This window comes from Artibeus jamaicensis, unplaced genomic scaffold (genome assembly GCF_021234435.1).
Source record: "Artibeus jamaicensis isolate MK-2021 breed Jamaican fruit bat unplaced genomic scaffold, CSHL_Jam_final contig_233, whole genome shotgun sequence".
In the NCBI taxonomy this organism is placed as follows: domain Eukaryota; kingdom Metazoa; phylum Chordata; class Mammalia; order Chiroptera; family Phyllostomidae; genus Artibeus; species Artibeus jamaicensis.
The window spans coordinates 5,584,038-5,602,776 of NW_026521486.1; the positions used below are offsets into that span (position 1 = coordinate 5,584,038).

At 44.8% G+C, this 18,739-nt stretch overlaps 1 protein-coding gene across 5 annotated transcripts in view; it reads right to left on the reverse strand.

The window, feature by feature from the left end:
• The window catches only part of SGSM3 (small G protein signaling modulator 3), a 39,562-nt gene extending 27,167 nt beyond the window's left edge, over positions 1–12,395 (reverse strand). For all 5 annotated transcript variants that reach the window (XM_037160657.2, XM_037160655.2, XM_053662018.1 and 2 more), the window contains exon 1: positions 12,281–12,395. The gene's annotated coding sequence lies outside the window, so the exon portion shown is untranslated. The remainder of the gene's footprint in view (positions 1–12,280) is intronic.
• Positions 12,396–18,739: the final 6,344 nt, after the last annotated feature.

Here is an 18,739-nt window from a genome sequence, read left to right on the forward strand (position 1 = left end):
ATCAGCTGATACAGTTTTCTGGGAACTCCTTTGTAGGTAACTGTCTCCTTTTCTCTTGCTGCTTTTAAGATTCTTTCCCGTCCTGGCTGGTGTAGCTCAGTGAATTGAGTGCAGGCCTGCAAACCAAAGGATCGAGGTTCGATTCCCAGTCAGGGCACATGCCTGGGTTGCAGGCCAGTTCCCAGCAGGGGACCCATGAAAGGCAACCATACATTGATATTTCTCTCTTTCTCTTCCCCTCTAAAGAAATAAAATCTCTAAAAAAAGATTCTTTCCCCATCTTTCATCTTGGGTAATGTAATTATGATGTGCCTTGACATGTTCCTCCTTGGGTCCAACTTCTTTGGACTCTGAGCTTCCTGGAGCTCTTGAAAGTCTATTTCCTTTGCCAGATTGGGGAAGTTCTCCTTCATTATTTTTTTAAGTAAGTTTTCAATTTCTTGCTCTTCCTCTTCTCCTTCTGGCACCCCTATGATTTGGATATTGGAATATTTAAAGTTGTCCTGGAGGTTCCTAAGCCTCTCCTCATTTTTTTGAATGCTTGTTTCTTCATTCTGTTCGGGTTGAATGTTTATTTCTTCCTTCTGCTCCAAACCATTCATTTGAGTCCTGGTTTCCTTCCTTTCACTGTTGGTTCCCTGTACATTTTTCTTTGTTTCACTTTGGGTAGCCTTCATTTATTCTTTCATTTTGCAACTGAGCTCAACCATTTCTGTGAGCATCCTGATTACCAGTGTTTTGAACTGTGCATCTGATAGGCTGGCTATCTCTTCATTGCTTAGTTGTATTTTTCCTGGAGCTTTGATCTGTTCTTTCATTTGGGCCATTTTGTTGTTGTTGTTGTCTTAGCACACCTGCTACGTAGTAAGGGGCAGAACCTTAGGTGATCACCAGGGCAGGGTAACCCAGGTTTCTGTGTTGTGGTGCTGTATGTGGGGGAGGGTCCGAGAGGGAACAGTGCTGCTTGCTCCACTCTATGCTGGCTTTCAGTCACTTCCCCCACTACCCATAATCAAATTGGGCCCTTCTGGTGCTGATTCCCAGGTGGGCGGATTTGTGTACATTTGTAGGGTAAGTAGAGGCAGTTTGGCTTCCTCACCCAGGTGTCTGGGTAGCTAAGGGAAGCAGTGTTCCCACAGCCTTAGAAGGGCCTCATAACTACTGTTCTCACAGCCTTGAGACTGGGTCTGATAAACTGTTCCCATAACATGAAGTGGGCTTGCATGTGCAGAATTATGTTACGTTACGTAATGTTCTGGCATCTTGCCAGCTCTGTTCCCCTCTTGTACTTAAACAGGTAGGGACTCCCTGCTGAGGGCGATGATGATGAGAAACACTCGAGGGGACAGGTGCCAGGACATGAGACATGCAGACAGACACACAGCTTGCAGCATGCATGGCTTGCCCACTCATGAATAAAGGCATGCCAGACATCCCAATGGCTCTGTGAATATTTTTCTGTCTGCACAAATACCATGAACCTGCCTGGCCTTGAAGGATGGCAACACAATTGGCATAGCCGTCAGGATTTGTCACAGAATGTTATGGAGCTGGCACCCCTGGAGGAAGGTTTGGAGTGGCTGATTACTGGCAGGTAGTATTTGGTGGCTGGGCTCCTAGCAGTTCGGCCTCCCACCCCATGACTGGCCCTATGTCAGTGGCATACCTGACACAGTGGAGAAAGCCCTGTGGGTGGTGAAGACCTTAGAAAAGCCCAGTGTCTCTGTGGCCCTGGGGGCCGTGGGCTGGGTGTTCCTTTCAGCTTTGGGAGCTGAGATGGAGACTGTGCTTTGAGACAAAATGAAGTTCCAAGGGCCCTGAGCGGGGAAGCCCTATAAGGCTGAAGAAAAGGAGACTGAAATTCCTCACCTGCAAAGTTACAAAACACAGAGGCAGAGAAAAAAAAAAAGCCTTGAAAGCTTGAGTCTGTGCCCTGGTAACAAGCCTCTGAGCAACTGAGCTGCTGCAATCCCCCTCCCCACTCTCAGTGATTGAAGGGAAAAGGGTGAGGGGGAAAATGAACTGAGTTGCCTCGGGGCAGCAGCCTCTTGGGGGAAGTTTGGGTCTGGGAATCCCCTTCCCTTCCCTGCCCCACACAGACTTGGAACACAGTGGCTGAGAGTGACCATCTGGAGGGCCGGCCCTGGGCCAGGTGATCTGGCAGCAGCAGTACCAGCACCTGGAAAACTCTGCTCCCAGCCCACTGATTAGAAGAGATGGGGACCCACCACCACCCCTCTGTAGGAGAGTAGTGAGGGCTGCTGTGCCTGTGGGTCAAGGCTGAGTGCTTGGAGCTGAGCTTTGCAGCAGTGTTCCAGAAGGAGGGGTGGCTGTGGGAGCTGTTAGAGCTGGCATAATGACCCAGGAGGCTGTGAGAAAGCAGACTGGAGCTGGCACGAGATAGGGGAGCAGGTACTGGCACCCAGAAAGCTCACTCACTGATAGGGAGCAGGCCAGAGAATCATGGTGGCAGTGGCAGCAGGCAAGTGCAGCGCCTGTCAGAGAGGTCCCAGATGACAGTGGCACCTAGAGCCACAAAAACAGCAGTCACTGGAGTCACAGAAACAGTGGCCTGGTGACCCGAGGGGATGCAGTGGTGGCACCAGCAACTGGCACCCACCCAGGTAGCGTGTGGTGCTGCACAAGTACAGCTCCTAGTGCCTGTACACCAGCATCCGATGCAGGCCTAACTTACCGTCCAAACCCTGAGGGTGTGACCCAAAGAGGTCCATCCTATGGGTCTAAAGGCCCATTTGGCCGTGCCAGCCTCCCAAGAAGAGGGAGGAAATATCCTGCTAGACCCTGTAAGCTAAATGTGAATGTGACACAGGAAGGGTTTGGATGGGGTTTGTGGCAGTGATCGAAATGGCTTTGTCAACCCTTGGGTTTCTGGTCCTAACTATGGAAGGGAACAGAGGCATGGTACTCCTTTATTGAAAAGCAGCTGGCTGCTGTATATACTGCCCTGCTGTTGACCACTGAGGCCATACTAGGAACTGCCCCTATGACAGTTAGGACCACCCATGCCACTGCAGGGTGGGTCCAGGACTGGATGGCCAGGCCTCATAGTGGGACGCTGGCTAAGTGGGGGGCTTATTTGCAGCAAAGGAGTACTCTGTCCACTAGCCCTTTGCGGGCTGAGCTATAGGAAGTGTTAGGTCCAGTTATTTATGTAGATCAGAAATCTACCGTTCCTGTCCCTATAGGGGAGGTAGAAACTAGCCCCTTCCAGGAGGGGCAGGCACCCATTCCCTCAGATGTATGGTACACTGATGGGTCCAGCAGGAGCCAGTCTGCTGTGTGGACAGCTGTGGCAGTCCAACCAGAAACAGAGACGATTTGGTTTGACATGGGTATGGGGCAAAGCAGTCAATGGGCTGAACTCTGTGCCATCTGGATAGTGGTGGTCAAGGAAGCCCCGCCCCTGACTATTTGCACAGATAATTGGACAGTGTACCAGGGGCTAACATTATGGGTCTCTACATGGCATACAAATAAGTGGGTGGTTATGCATAGACCGTTGTAGGGACAGGCTTTGTGGCAAGACTTATGGGAGTTAGGCCACTAGAAACAAATGACTGTATATCATGTTACCAGATATACATGCATCTCCTGCTTCCCCTGGGAATGATGATGCTGATACTATCCAAGATGCGGTGGCTAGAAATGGTACCTCAGTCCCTCAGGAAGGGAAGTAGCCTGGTGTCTATACCATTCAAAACTTGAAGGTTACTCATTACATTGGCAGAAACACAAGAAACCTGGGAGAGCATCCCCAAAGGCCTGTGGGAGATTCTGGACAGGTAGTGCAGGGACAGGTACTGCTGACCGGGTGGCAGGTAGATGTAGTTGGGTTCCCACATAGTTCAGAGGGATATAAGTATGCTATAACAGGTGTGGACATGGCCACAGGAGTTTTAGCTGCTTATCCTGCATGGCGCCCAGATCAGAAAGCAGTGATTGCTGCACTGAAGTGGTTATGTGCTGCTTATGGGGGACCCTTAATCACTGAAAGTGATCAGGGGGTGCATTTTACTGGGGCCTTGGTACAATAGTGGGCTCTAGACTTGCAGATTGACTGGAAATTCCATGTGGGCTATCATCCCCACACTGCTGGAATGACTGAATCACTGGTCTCTTAAAACAGGGCCTGTGAGCTGCAGCTGCCAACCCTATGCTGAGGGGTTGGACGAAATGCTTATGGACTGTCCTCCGTACTCTAAATGAGAGGTGTCTGGGTAGCTAAGGGAAGCAGTGTTCCCACAGTCTTGGAAGGGCCTCATAACTAGTGTCCTCATAGCCTTGAGACTGGGTCTGATAAACTGTTCCCATAACATGAAGTGAACTCACATGTGCAGAATTATGTTACGTTACGTAATGTTCTGGCATCTTGCCAGCTCTGTTCCCCTCTTGTACTTAAACAGGTAGGGACTCCCTGCTGAGGGCGATGATGATGAGAAACACTCGAGGGGACAGGTGCCAGGACATGAGACATGCAGACAGACACACAGCTTGCAGAGTGCATGGCTTGCCCACCGATGAATAAAAGCATGCCAGACATCCCAATGGCTCTGTGAATATTTTTCTGTCTGCACAAATACCATGAACCTGCCTGGCCTTGAAGCGTGGCAACACAATGCTCTAGGACCCTGTGGGTCTCTCCAACGAACTCTTTTGTGAGGCTGGGAGTTTCTCCTGCTGCCGCAACCCCCACAGCTGTTTTCAGTCAGAGGCCTTGAGGCTTTATTTCCCTGCGCTGGAACCCTGGATTTCGTGGTCTATCTCGCTCCCCAGTTGTTCCTCCTAGTTTATCTGCACGAGAATGTGGGACTGCCCAGTCTGCAATCCACCACCTCGCCAGTTCCACCAGCCGCTGCCTTGCTGCGTGAGTCCTCTCTGCTTGGCTGCCCGTCTTCGCACTCCTTACCGGTCTGGATGAATGTTTCTTCTTTAACTTTTTGGTTGTTGAACTTCCATACAGTCCAATTTTCTGGCAGTTCTGGTTGGTTTTTGTTTTTAAATTTGTTGTTGTCATTCTTTTGGTTGTGTGAGAAGGCACAGTATGTCTACCTATGCCTCCATCTTAGCCAGAAGTTCTCATCCAAATTTCTTAACTGCCTCCCTGCAAACTGGCATCAGCAGAATAGCAAAATGACTCCAATAATCAACTCTACCTTGAGCACCACTCCTGCTCCCGCTCCCACAGCCTTACAACTAGGACTGCTTTCCCTTCCCTGAGTCAATATTTCATTTGCAACCAGAGATAGTGTCCCTGTAGGCAAGAGTTAGGGTTGACTGTGCAAGGCAGAGCAGACTGCTCTGTGGAAACACAGACCACAGAAACAGCACCTTCAACCCAGAATTCTGCAAGCCCAGGCACAGCTCCCCCTATCCTGCACAGCAGCACCAGTTAAATGAAGCCCTGCTGCACAGACTTCTGAACCATGCTCATTCACTCTAGGTCTTCCTGTAAAATAATTAATCATACAAGGTAATCTGGTTTCCTCCCTGAGTCCCTCCCAGGATCATTCCCCTAAGTTTACAGCCTAGCAGTACATAGATGGTGATAAGGAAGCAAAAGCAAGGTATTACATGGACCTTCTGTCATTCCCACCATCAGGGGTGGTGGGCAGCAACCTTCTTAGAAGTAAAAGTGAAACAAATAATGATTAGCTAACTGAAATTCAACATCAGGTAGCTCTGAAAAAATGGCAGGCAAGAGTTTCTGAGGAAAATAAATCTCCTTGAGGGCTGACTGTCAAAAAGCGCCACTTTTAAATAAAATTTTATATTAACATAACATATGGCACTTAAAATGAGATCATAAATATAGTTAATAAAGTCCCTATTCTTCATATAATTAAACCATAGAGGTCTGCAAACTATCTTATGTCATTTATGTGGCCCTACCACTATAGAATTAGTGGGGATGTTTCAATTGAAGATATGAAAATAACTACATAATAACCCTAAACTATGATAATTCAATCCTATTTACTTTGTGGCAGTGAATAGGCTGAGGTATTATAAGGGAGGTACCAAGGCAAATATTTACTGAGCATTTACTACTGAGCTAAGAAACCTGAGAAAATCAGGGCTCAGAGAGGCTAAGCACTGCCCATATCAAATACTCAGTGATTCCTAAGCTGCCACTCTACACCACCCTGAGTAGTATGACTGTGGTTGTCAGGTTGTTAACTTGAACAGAAATCTGTTTGTGAGCAATATCTTTATTCTTTTTAGGGACACTTTGTACACTACATGCTTCAGACATTTGAAGATAACCTTCAGGTTTTCTCTTCAGAGAAAGTTAACCAGTTATTTTAACTCTTTTATAGGTGACGTGGCCACATGTCATGTAACAGTAAGGGAAGGGAGTATCAAATACAAGCCACAAAAACTGACTTTGGGTAACAAACTATGTAATATGGGCATACATTTAAAGGATATGAAATAGGGCACAGAACTGAGGAAAAGGTGAAGAATCAAGTCTTTGAGTACAAATAACGGAGCAGCTCCAGTGTCTATACATTAGGAATGAATCCGTGGTTGGATGAAGGAGCTGTGACTGTCACTGTGTCATTCAACCTAAGATTCAAATTAAAGGAGGAACACATCAATTTCCTTAACATACGTTGGCCCAACTTGGATCAAGTGTTTCCTCATGGCAAAAGTGAGCTGCTAGTTCTCAGTAAAATCTGGACTGGATGCTGGGCAGGCCAAAATAACCTATGTCCACTGAACTCTCAAAATGTGGTGCCTCATTTTTATTTTTATTCAAAATAAAAAGTCAGGTGTGGAAGAGGACTGAGGCCAGAGCATCACCTTCATGCTTGCTGTGTGACCTCGGGCAAATGACCAAACTCAGTTCCTATCTGTAAGACAGCGATGGTCACAACGTATTGTGCTTATGACAACCAAATTAGGAAATGTGAAATGCTTTATAAACTCAAAGCTAACTATAGCAGCCAGCACTTATAGACTTCCTATCAAGACACATTACATGGATTTTATTTAATCTTTAAAATGACCCAGTGAAGTAGAAGGTTATGAGCACAAACTATGGAGTCTGACTACCCAGGTTCAAATCCTAATCCCACCACTTATTTGTGTGGCCTTAAGCAAGTTACTCATCATTTTTGTGACTGTCTCCTCACCTTAAGTGGGCGTAATTCTAATAATATAAAGAGTGGTTGTGAAGATTGATTTAATATAAGTAAAATTCTGTGCCTAGTATACAGTAAATACCCATTAACTATTAGCTATTATTATGAGTGGTGGTGGTAGTAGCAGTAATTATTCCAATCTTGCAGACGAGGAAAATGAGGCATTGGGAAGTTATATCAAAGTTTGAAATGGTAGAGCCAGAATCAGAACTTTGTTCATTAGGTGCTCCTAATTACTATACTCTACTGTCTTCAAAAGTTAAAAAAAAAAGTGGTGTTTAGACTTTAACCCTAACCTTAAGTCACACAAATTAAGGATATTTACAAATGAAAGTCAAACACAAGAAGAAGGAAATGATCTGTTGTTTAATGTCTTTAGTATGTTAGCCAGAAGGCTAACTAAATATCTACAGAGGGCAGGGAATGGTCTTATCATTTTGTTAAAAAAAATCTGTTAGCCGTAATTGGAAATCAGGCCCTTCTCAAGAACAGGCCTTCTGATAACTGGATTGATGTATTCAATCTCATTTCTGACATTACTCTTATTGATAAAACTATTATTTCCCCAAACAATTCATATCAGCAGCAGAGAAAAAAAGCATACATGCAAAACCTACATCACAAACACTAAGAAAAAGCAGTAATGTGTTTATAAATGGAAGAGAAGGATAATATTAGAAGTGAAGACACAGTTAACAGTGCCTATTGAAATGAAATGAATGTCTCTCTCCTCATTTATGAATTGTGATCTTTGGTAATAAGCCTAATTGGTCAAAAAGAAGGGGCAGTGATTGTATGTTTACTATTCAAACAGTGGTGTCTTCAAAATCAGTTTGTAAGCCTCACTTTTTCAGTCGCATAGTATTGTGTTGGCCAAAAAGTTTGTTTTATTCCATAAGATAGCTCCAGTAGCACTCAGTTGTCTTCAACTTCATTCAAAACAATTCTGTTAGGTTGTATTGTGACAGCTGGCATATCAGAGTGCATTAACAAACAAACAAACAAACAAAACAAAAAAACCCCCACACACTTGCCTGGCTGATGTGGCTCAGTGGATTGAGCCCCAGCCTGTGAACCAGAGTCAGGGCACATGCCTGGGTTGTAGGCCAGGTCCCCAACAGCGGGTGCACATGAGAGGCAACCACACATTGATGTTTCTCTCACTCTCTTTAAAAAAAATAATAAATCTTTAAAGAAACTTATCAAAATTGGTGAATTTTTATGTAGCCATTTCAATACTGAAGATAGAAGAAAATGAGCAACATTTTCAGCATATTATGCTTTCTTATTAAAAGAAAGGTAAAAACTCAACTGAAACAAAAAAAGATCTGTGCAGTGTATGAAAAAAGTGCCATGACTGACTGGACCCATCAAAAGTGGGTTGAGAAGTTTATTACTGGAAATTTCTCAGTGGATGATGCTCCGCCTGCTAGACTGGTGGAAGTTGATGGCAATCAAATCAAGACATTACCTGAGAACAATCAAGGTGATGCCATACAGGAGATAGCCGACATACTCAAAATATCCAAATCAATAAAGTTACAGGTGAAAATGAAAAATGTGTCTTACATTTTACAGAAAAAACTAAATAGACCTTTTGGCCAATCCAATATGACAAAAGTGCTAGTATCTACCATGTGTAGAACACAATATGCTAGGAAGTATTCGTTAAACAACTATTTTTAAAAACATATATTTCATTTATTTATTTTTACAGAGGGGGAAAGAGAAAGAGTGGAAGAGAAACATCAGTGTGTGGTTGCCTCTCACATATTCCCCACTGGGGACCTGGCCTACAACCCAGGCATGTGCCCTGACTGGGAATCGAACCAGTGACCCTTTGCTTCACAGGCCTGTGCTCAATCCACTGAGCCATACCAGCCAGGGCATAAACAACTATTTATTGATCTCCTACCACTATTTCAGGAGATAGGGGTAAGGTGGTGAAAAAAGGCGAAGACTCTATTTTCATAGAGCTTAGGCTGTAGACAGGTATTATAAAGAAAAAATTAAGGATCAGTTCCCAGGTCTGTCAGACTCTAAAGCCTACACTGTATATTTCAAGTGTATCATCTCTCACTGGCAAGATACAGCAGCTTCTCCTAAAAGCCCACACCTAAGTATGCAGTCCCAACACTACTGTCTAAAACAATTTAGTGTTTCTCTCAGGTTTTTAAAAAAGATTTTATTTATTTATTTTTAGAGAGAGGAGAATGGAGAGAGAGGGAAAGAAACACCAATCAGTTGCATCTGTTAAGCACCCAACCGGGGACTGAACCTGCAACCCAGGTATGTGCCCTGACCAGGAATCAAACCTGAGACCTTTTGGTTTGAGGGATGACACCCAACCCACTGAGCCACACCAGGCAGGGCAGGGTTTCTCTCTGTTGTCAGTCCAGTGTCACTTTCACAGTGAAGTGTTCATTCCCTAACTCCCAAGAGCAAAGATTGCTCCATCAGCAGTTAACACATCACGTTTATGTATATGAATTTCTTTTCCTCTCTCATTAGTACCCAAACAGAGCAACAAATACGTTTTGGCCTCTTTGTAAGTCTAGAAGATGGCACATATAGTAGGTATTCAATAAAGGGCTGAGTGGGGCTCATGAGAGCAATTGCAATAGAGTTGAGGGTAAGTGCCAGACTGCAATAAACAAAGGAGTAAGTGGAAGAAAAGGGCAGGTAATGGTAGTACTCTGAAGGAGAAATGTGATCACAGGAAGTTTTTCAAGAATGAGGAACTTAAACATACTCGTTGGTAAGACAGTACAGCACATCAGAAAGAGCAGGGGTGGCAGACCAGACCTGAAGTTGAATTCTGGCCCTGTCGCCATAACTGTGGGCAATTTATGGAACTCCTGTACTTCAGCTTATACATAAAATGAGACTAACACCTACACCTCACAGTGACAATTACAGCACATGGCAAACAGAGGACATTCAATAAATGTTACTGATGATTATTACTGTATGCAGAAGTCTGGACTTCAGTGTTCTAACTCTTCCTTATAGCTTGTGCTTCAGTCTCGATTTCCTGTCTCACTGTGTGTGTGCTGTGTGATGGCAAAGAAACAGGTTTCTTATTTCTTCTGTGGGTACCACCTCCTGTGCTATTATTCCCTTTCTTTGTGACAGTCTGCATGAGTTCATGAATGGTCGCTATGGAAAAATCACTGATGTCACCAGCTGAAGAACAGAGCTGATCTGGAGACTAAGTAGATGAAACTGATGTTAAATCATCAAACATACAAGATTTTGGGCTTCTGCCAAAACTCTCATTGAGAGCTATGAAAAGAGAGATGGGAAATACAAACAGAGAACATTGCTGATAAGCCAACAGGTGTTCCCAGCCTCCACTCCAGGCACAGAAAGATGGCCATACTTTTGTAAGAGACGATTCTCGCCTGAGTTCCTCTCTCAATATTTCACCCTAAAGTCAGGTTCATTTCTGTGAGGTACTACTCTAGTTTATGGACTTTTCTGTCAACCTGACAAGAACCCAAATTCACAAGGTTACTGTTCTCTTTTTATATTTAAACTACTTTTGTTCACAAGCCTTTGTAATGCTCTGGTCATGGGTCACACACACCTGTCACCCATGTCTGGTCAATGGAAACGACACCCCAGCCCTGCTCTCCCAGATCACACATCTCCATGTTTCTTAAAAAGGGGAACAGATGCCCGCTGCTGTAGCTCAGTGGATTGAGCACAGGCCTGCGAACCAAACGACTGCGGTTCGATTCCCAGTCAGGGCACATGCCTGGGTTGCAGGCCAGTTCCCAGCAGGGGATGCGTGAGAGGCAACCACACATTGGTATTTCTCTCCCTTTCTCCTTCCCTTCCCCTCTAAAGATAAATAAATAAAACCCTTAAAAAAGGGGGGGGGGCAGAAAGTGGACTAAAGCCCAGGCTAGCGCAACAATTAGCAATAAAAAGGGCATGTGTGCTAAGGATTGTCAGAAGATGGGAAAGATATCGAGCTGTGTTTAGAATCAATTAAAAACTAGTCATGGAGCACAGAAATAATCTATGTAATACACAGAAGGTATACCTAATACCTATTGTTTAGAGTTCAGAGAGACCTGGAAATAAGAAATGATGGAAAAGAGAAGCAGGAAATATAATGTGTATCTGTAAATAATCATGAATATAATCACAAAAGTTACAAGTAAACAAGTCAAAGTTGAAAACTCAATTTTCTTTTTTTTTTCAGTCTTATTATGAACTTGAATTTAGAAAGAATAAGACAAAAAGGTAAAAAAAATATTCCAGGACACCTTTAAATACCCCACCAAAAAACCCAAACCCACCGCAATCTCTTGTGCAGCAGAAGACTGGAAAACATGTGACAGTCATCTGTCACTGAAAACAAACTTTTAAACACCCCACCCCCGCATATAAGAAGCACCCTGGATTATTAAACGAAGTATGAGAATAATTCCCCACATTCCAATCTGAATCACACTGGGCGATCCTGGTACACACGCCTCGATTTCCGCAACATCACAGTGTTCGGAGCCCCGGCCTGAGTCTCGCCCTGTGTTCGGAACTGACCCGCACCTTCAGTGCAGTGACAGGTACATCTGAAGGGTTCGCTGCTCTAAGTGTGCTCAAGGCTGCCATCCTTTCCCAAAAATAAAATAAAATAAGCCCCACGCCCCACCCGCATTTGGTGCAGTTTCTGTAAAACTGCTCTGAGACGCCGGGGAGGGACATGTGTGTTTGGGCTCGAGCCCCCCAGGCACTTAAGCTGGGGCGCGGGCAGCCCCCACCTCCCATGAGGTCAGGCAGCGCCACCGGCGGGGGCGGGTCCCCGCCTCCGGAGGCCGCCACCTCCCCCAGCGGGGGACGTGGGGGCACACGGGTCGGAGCAACGTCCCCGCCCCGGAGGCTGCGTACCCAGGTGCGAGAGCCGGAGCCAGGCCGCCACCAGCCGGGGCCCCAACCCCCGCATCGCACCGGAGAGGCAGGTGTTCTCCCCTCCTCTGCCAGACCTCCGCCCGACCGTCTGTCAGTCTGTGGGTCAGTTTGTCCACAGCCGCGAGGAGCAAGTGCGGGCCCCAGGCGCGGCAGACCCAGCTAGTCCCACTAACCACTCGCTCCTCCGCACTTACCTGCCCCACAGGAGCTGTCCAGCTGCCCCGCCGCCGCTACCCCCCGCCGCCTCACGCCAACTGGGGTCGGGCTCGCGGCACAGTTGCTCCGCAGTTAGAATCCAGTCAGCGCACGGGGGCGACACTGCGCACGCGCGAGGTCCCCGCAAGCGGGCCGCGGGGCGTGCTGGGAGCTGAAGTCCTCCGACTCTGATGGGCGGGAGCTGTATGGTTTTCGCGCCCCCAAGCCTGGCTCTTTCCTGAGCTTCCTTTCAGAACCGAACAACCTTTGAAGCCCATTTTCACCCCATCAGTGTGCACCGGCTTCCCGTCTGCATTTTGGGTAACATGAGGTAAATGCGCGATCAGAATGGGAGCCAGACACGGTGGGCTCTGGAAAGAAGCGGCACTTGATGTTAATTTTCTGAAAACTTAAGTGCCTTCTTTAAGGCTGCACATAACCGATGCTGAACCAGATTGAGCCACTCTCACACAATTCACAAGCCTTGGAAGGAGCCCCAAACTGGAACAGATTTGTTGTTGAGGTCATGCCCAGGAAATGCACTCTCTGGGCATAACGTAGTGGGGTGTAGTCAGGCCTGCATCTGAGTCACTAAACCACGCTAACATTTAGCTCATCTACGAAATGAGAATGTGAATTTATGGTTGTGAGAAAATGTTAATGCACGGTGCCAACTAACTTCAAAAAGGTGGCGGACCCATCATTTTTCGATATCCCTGTTCTAGTTGACATCAAGCCTCTAGTTTTGGGGGGGGCACCCTGCTTGATACATTAAAGAAAGGTCTCCAAAAGTTACAATAGTATTACAGGAAAGTTCTAGAAATTTCACCTTCCTCTGAAGTGTTACACATTTAGTTTTAGAGCTGCTTATTAACCTGAGCACGGATTCCAATTCCCTCGGAATTCCTAATGGAATTCCAAGGTGGTGGCGATTCAGCCCAGGGTGAATGAATGGGAACCACAGGCAAACCCTACAAACACAGGAAGGCAGTCTCAGTCATCCTACTGTTTTTATGCTCACTTTACTTTCACATGGTTCACAACACTCCTGTGCTGAAAGCAGGGCAAATTTGATAATTTGAATTTTACAGAGGACCTGGCCAAAATTATGAGAACTATGAAGTGGCAGAGGAGAGATCAGAACCCAGTTTCTGTGGCCAACTTCATTTTTCTCCCAATCACATTCAGGGGATATATTTTTAAATTTATATTTTGGGGAAAACAATTTTTTGAAGATTTTATTTCTTTTAGACAAAGGGGAAGGGAGGGAGAGAGGTATCAATGTGTGCTTGACTCTCACGCACCCCCAACCTGGGACCTGGCCTGCAATCCAGGCACATGCCCTGACTGGAAATTGAACCAGTGACCCTTTGGTTTATAGACCAGCACTCAATCCACTGAGCCACACCAGCCAAGGCAGAAAATTAATTTCTTGAGATGGTTGTAAGGTAAGCTGAGGTGTCAAAACTCAATGGCTGAATAATGCTAGTTTCAACATAGGCCCCTTTGGTTTTTGCAATAAAACATTAGCATTTCATTTTTGCCTACTTTCCCTAAGACTTAATCCTCCCCACCCCAAACACACACAATCCAGTGGAACACTTGTCAGAGATCAACACGGGGCAGGTCCAGAGGCCACAGGAGACAGAATACAAATACTTCCTTTTTAGGGGATGATAGACTAGCTACCAATTTGATGAAAACTTTATTTGTAAATACTGTGTAAGAATTCTACATACACATTTAGCCTCCATTAGACAACAAAAGTGATGAAGAAAAATGCCAAATCCTTAGATTACTAGGACAGCAGTACCCCAGGCAAAGCCCCTATCAATTCATGCCACGTGAAGGGTGGTTGGAGAGCCAGGTGTACTGAAGTAATTCAGCTGAGCACACTGCAGGTGGGAAAAGCACCTGTCTCATGATGAATAATGAATTACAAGATGCTAAAACCAAGCAAAGCAGTGTGAATTTGTTGAAGTTACATCTCAGGAGCACTTTTTAAAAATTGATTGTAGAGAGATAGAAGGGAGGGAGGTAGAGAGAAACATCGATCTGTTGTCCTACTTGTTTATTGCATTCATTGGTTGATTCTTGTCACTGGTTGATTCTTGGATGTGCCCTGACCAGGGATGCTTGGTGTATCAGGACGATGCTCTAACTAACAGAGCTACTTGGCCAGGGCTTCAAGAGCACAGGGCTTCTCAGTGGAGCTTAATGAACTTTACATGTGTTCAGATGCTGGACTCTGTATGTCCCGTTATGAGGAGCCATTTACCCCTTTGTGCAGTCTGCTGCCTGCTCTGGGACCACAGCCCCAAGAGGGCCGCCTGTCTCACTCATTACTGTTCCTAGTACACAGTAGGGTGCCGGAAAAAAATACCTGTTCAAGTATGAAACCTGGATGAGAAACAAAGTATTTTTGTAAACACTTATTTCTTCCAGGTTACCCCTAAAGAAATGAAGCTTTCTACATGTGAAGCATAAATATATTATTTTACCCTTTTTAAAAAAATATATTTTATTTATTTATTTTTAGAGAGGGGACGGGAAGGAGAGTTGGGAGAGAAACATCAATGCGTGGTTGCCTCTCGTGTGTCCCCCACTGGGGGCCTGGCCTGCAACCCAGGCATGTGCCCTGACTGGGAATTGAACCAGAGACCCTTTGCTTCACAGGCCAACACTCAGTCCACTGAGCTACACCAGCCAGGGCTACCCTTTTTTTCTTGAAAAAAATGAGCACCTTATTTGAGGGAACTACAGAATGAATCCTTCTGAGATCTTTGGATTTCTGCATTATACGTTTTGAATATACTTGGCCCGTACTCTTACAACCAGCATTATCCTAATTAAAGACAGGTGTCCTATTAAAGTTTAAAACCATGGAAGAGGAATAACACCTTCCCATTGTTTAAAATGTCTCAGTGCCCTAGAGCCACAGCCGTGAAAGGCTAGTTCACTCCTGGGGAGAAACTGGTTTGCCGCCCTCAGGGCTCCTCTCCTTCCTAGTCTCACATGTGACCTCTTAAAACCACTATTCAGTATCAGCTTATTTCCTTGCAGGGACTGGCTACAGGATTTCTCAAAGATGCCTTCAAACCCCTCCCACCTATCCTGCCTGGGCTGGGATGTTGCCAAACCACAATTTCTGGCTCTCTATTGAAAAGGAAGTCCTAATACCTTCACAGATACAACTGGCAGAACCAAGCACACGTCAGAAGCTGAAAGGGCAGGTTGAACCTTGTTTTCCTAAGGACAAGGGCCTTCTTATACCAGGAGCTACAGAGGGCCTCTTGTTTCTATCCACCCACTCATTTCTCATTTTGTCTTCGTAGTCACCTGCAGGTCACTTGTCTTCTTACATGCTCATCTTGAAATCTGGACCAGAAACCTGCTGTTCCCTCTTGAGTTTGGACTTTTCATGAAGACAAATTCACACCCACACTCACCACTTAAAACTACTTTTTTCAGGATTCTGGCCTCTCAGAACTTTTCTGTACACAGCACTTAATGAGGTAAGGACAAGGTCACACAGATCCAGAATGGAAGAACCAAATTCTGCCTTGACTTCCAGTTACATTCAAAATTAGCTAAATCGATGAGCTAGATTTTATGTTCATTAGACCATGTCTTTGATAAAGAACATACCTTAGATAATATATATGAATTCCAGTACTCAAAAAGTGGTGACTAAATGTAATTTCTATTCCAAATGGGATCTTGGAACACAGAAATGACATTAGCTAAAAACTAAGGACTTGCCCTGGCTGGTGTAGCTGTGGATTGAGCATGGGTTGTGAACCAAAGGGCCGCTGGTTCAATTCCCAGTCAAGGCACATGCCTGGGTTGCGGACCAGGTCCCCAGCGGGGGCCATGTGAGAGGCAACTACACACTGATGTTTCTCTCCCTCCCTTCCCGCCTAAAAAGAAATAAATAAAATCTTTTAAAAAACAAAGGGCTTTAATAATGTATCAATATTGGTTCACTAATTGTGACACCAATACCATACCGATGTATTAATAATAGAGGAAACCAGATATGGGGTATATGGGAACTCTCTGTACTATCTTTGCAATTTTTCTGTAAATCTGAAACTTCTAAAATGTAAAGTTAATTTAAATAAAAATTGCATAAAAACTTGAAAAGTACACAAAACACAAAGAAAATAGAAATCACCTTAAACTCATTACCCTTAGTATTTCATTATGTAGCTTTCCAGACTTTTAAACTTTTTTCGTTTTTCCTATTTAATTTTTGACTCATTCCCCGATCTCTGGTTGGTTCCAGCTCAAGATATACTGTCATCCACGGCAGGCAAACCGAGCCGACAGCAGCACCCTCCAGTCTCAGGCTGCTCCCTGACTGACCAGAGAGGAAGGGTGATGTCCCCTCCTGGGTTCAGAAGAAAAATGACACGTGCTATGTGATTTCAGTCACTTAACCATCACAGCCATCCAGGATTTACGCCACCTTCTGGAGCTACCTAGTCTGTGCTCTCACTTGTCATCAGGCTCACCTGGTTATTAAATGAAATCTTCCATCAGCCAGGGAAAAAGGGCAGTAAGTGTCCAGGTCCCTGAATGCCACTGAACTGAAGCCATTCATCCCTCAGTTTGTCCAACCCCTGATTTCTGGATGATTCAGATCCTGGAGTGTCCATCACTAGTTAACTGATTTCAACCTAATCTGCTAGAAGGTATGAATGTTCTCTCTTCTCAGCCAACATTCAGCCGACCCAAATGCCTTTAATTAAAATGTTAAAAAGGAAAATAACAAAATTGCACTTATATCACTAATATATAAAAATGACAGTGGAAAAGAAACACACAACAAACCGATACAACCAGGATTACCAGTCAAGAGTTCAGAAGTCTAATGTGACTGTCAGAACAAGACTGTTAACCTTGTGTTTCCTATGAGGACAGTTATGAACTGAAATCCATGGCATTCCGTATGTCTGGCGTGTCTACCACATAATATAAGTTCTCTGACTACAGCTACACTGACGAAAGCTCGCTTCCTCTCACCTGGCCCATACTAGAGAAGGGGGGGGGGATGCTGGAGCACAGCCCAGTGACTTAATTCCTTGTGCCAGACCCGATTTAAACATCCCTTCAAGAGTCTCACGAGGAATAACAATCAAATTGATTCTGAAAGAGCTGAAATGTCATATGGGTCCATGCCATCCAGGCTTGCTTGCTACCCTAAACTGTACTGTAAAATTTGATTTTAAGGACTGCCTTATTCTCCTTTCTTTCCAATAAGTTGAGCTCTTAACTTCTACTCCCTTTGATTAGATACAACTGGGGGCAATGAAGACTGTCCTTCCTCAAAATGTTCCCATTCCTGACAAGGTCTTCTGCCTGACCTGAGCCAGTGGGGCGGCGGAGAACGTCTGGGTTCAACCAGCCTCAGACTCGCAACAGTGGGTATTGGGCTCAGTTGTGCCTCCTGGGACAACAGATATTAACTCATCCTTCCTCCTCACAACAGTGAAGCAAAGGCAAGTTTTCTCCTATGGGGTAAAGAGCCTTAACCTCCCTTCACCACTCATGACAAGGTCTTCTTTGGAGGCTGGCTCTCCAGTGAGCTGTTCCTCTGACTGTGTGTCCAAAATTGAACACGCCATGAGCATGGAACAGTAAGACTGGTCGTTTTCTGGACACATACCATTAACACGTCCTGTCTTACCTCACTGGCAACCACTTCTCGTTTACACTGAGTTCAAGGTACTCAAATTTATCTTAACTCTTTCCTCTTAGTTTTGATATCATTTCAGCCAGTATAAGGTTAGATAAAATCTTAGTTATTTTATCAAATAAATTTAGTGGTTAATTATCCTAGTTTTGTGTCATTTGCAAATTCGATAGAAAGAAAAAACAACTTTCTTTTCATATATGCTGAGAAAATCTGTAGGTACAGAGCTAATGACAGACCCCCAAGGCATAAACACTACCAGTGCTCTCCTTCCGGGTGGACAGTAATTCCTAACGCATCTTCTTTAGCTACAGCTGATTCAAAAAACGATCAGTCTCTGTAACCAGGATCAAAGACTGTCAAATGCCTTGATGTAATCAATATACTCTACTCAATATACAAAAGCCTGATCAAAACATGAAGTAAGGTACAAGTAGAGCTGAGTAAGTCTGATGTTGATGACCTGATCAGTCTGAGAATATATTGTGTCTTCAGATTTCATCACTTATTCTAGCCAAACATAACCAAAATAAAGATACCCAACCGTGCTGAATCACTGAGTCCAGGTTCCTTTGTTAGACCCAGGTCAAAGTCATCCTCAAAAGAAGGACCAGGAACTTGTTTAATACCTCAAAATCAAGTTAACATGGGAAAAGGACTAGACTAGCTAAAAAATATGCCTAAAAAGAACAGAGCAAACTATAAGCTGCATTTATTATGCAAGTCTGTTTTGCTGAAAATAATACAAAAAAACCCAGAG